Below are 2,018 nucleotides of genomic sequence, written 5' to 3' on the forward strand. Positions count from 1 at the left end.
GGGGGGGGGGGAGGGGGGGAGACGTGTCGTGTGATGGAGATAGGAGGATTCTGTGTGCTCATTGGTGAGAAAATAGGGCCAAAATGGTGAGCTTCCAGTCCGGTGAGAGACCCTGTCACAAAAATAATGTGAAGATGTATTAACAGAGTGATCTCTGGCTTCCACACCCACACACATGAATAATGAACACACACATGCACATGCACGCACATGCGCGCGCGCACACACACACACATGCACATGCACGCACATGCGCGCGCGCGCACACACACACACACACACACGCAGAGAGAGAGAGAGAGAGAGACAGAGACAGAGACAGAGACAGAGACAGAGATAAATTAAGAAATAAATTTACTATTGGACATAATAAAGAGTACCTCCCAAGAACTGCCACAGTGGCACCCCCAGGGACTGCATGTCCTGTGTGTTTGTATCTAATTAGAGTAGGTGACTAGTGCTCATCATGCTTAAGGTGATATGCAACTGATCCTGCTAATCCACTCTGCCTTCCAATCCATGAATTCTCAGCAGGAGGGAAAGTGGAGATGGCTCAGTGGGTAAATTGCTTGTTGTACAATCACAAGGACCTAAGTTTGAGTCCCAGAACCCATGGCATGGTAGTAGGGACCTATAACCCCAGTGCTGAGGAGCCAGAGACCGGAGGATCTCTGGGGCTTACTGTCCATGGCTGTCCAAATCAGCTGGCTTCACATTCAGTGAGAGACCCTGTCTTAAGAAATGAGATGAAGAGTGGATGAGAAAGACACTTGACATCTGCCGCTGCTCTTTACATGCACTTACAGCTATGTACATGTACACATACACACAGAAAGCCACAAAGCAAGCTAGACCTGGGCCTTGAGTCATCACGCATCCATCCCCCACCCTCACCCCAGTATCATGTGCATTGTACTAGCATGTGAGTGAAGAGGTAATAAGTAAATATGGATCCTGGAGGACACTGAGTTTGTTGTTGTTATGGTGGTCGGTATTCTCCTAACCAGTCTACTCATATAACTGAGTGGCATCTTAATATTCGTTCAACTAAAAATGGAAGTGAAAAGACTTCACAGTGCAGGTTGGGAAGCAGTGACTTCGGCATCATTGCAGGATGCAGCCAAGTTTTAATTTACCAAAGCATTTTCACAATTTCCCTAAGAGAACTGTAGAGTAATATTCTTTAAACATCTGGACATATGACCCATTTTCAATAACTTGCTGTCCCATGGTCATTCTGCAGAGGCCAGCTAGAAGAACCTGGTGTGCCCTGAGGGGTGGCCACACCGCATGGGAATGAGGTAGAAGATATGGGAATTGGCCTCCTCCTCTCTTCCTTCCCCTCCCTCTCACACTCTGACTCTCAGGGTTTCTCTTAGCTCACAGATGACTCACATTCTACACTGTGTTTCCACTCTCTACACACGGCTCTGCCTCCATCACTCTCATATGCAAATATTATTTTCTTCTTAAAGCTCAGCTTCCTTGTGAACTGTTATCTCTCTCCCAAGTCAGAACAAGTCCCTCCGTACCCATCGTATACCACATCTGTCTTCTTTCCCTACAGATGTTGTTCTACTATCCAGTGTGAGAAGGGACTCAGTGTTTGTGACCCTCATTAGAACCAAGTCCCCCACGAAGAAGCTACCACATCAAATGCCTTTGTGATAACCTTCACATTGAAGTTTAATACATTCACAACACAGAACCCATGGTGTGACTATCAACTTGAGTAGATTTTCATAGCATCTTCCCACTTGAATAAACAACATTCCAATCAAGATACCATTACCAGCACTTGACCCCCTGGGGCTCCTTTCCAGTCACCATCCCGACCAGGACAGCTTCCAGCCTGCCTTCTACCTCTATAGATTATGGTTTCCTTGACAATTATACAGTATCGGCCCTTTTGAGTCTGAAGCTTATGAATTATAGACAAATGTTGCAGGCAAGGATTGTTTCCCATTCCCAAAGTAAAACATCATCCATTTGCCGCCTCTGCTGAGCGTTTAGGTGGT

Source organism: Mus pahari, chromosome 8 (genome assembly GCF_900095145.1).
Source record: "Mus pahari chromosome 8, PAHARI_EIJ_v1.1, whole genome shotgun sequence".
In the NCBI taxonomy this organism is placed as follows: domain Eukaryota; kingdom Metazoa; phylum Chordata; class Mammalia; order Rodentia; family Muridae; genus Mus; species Mus pahari.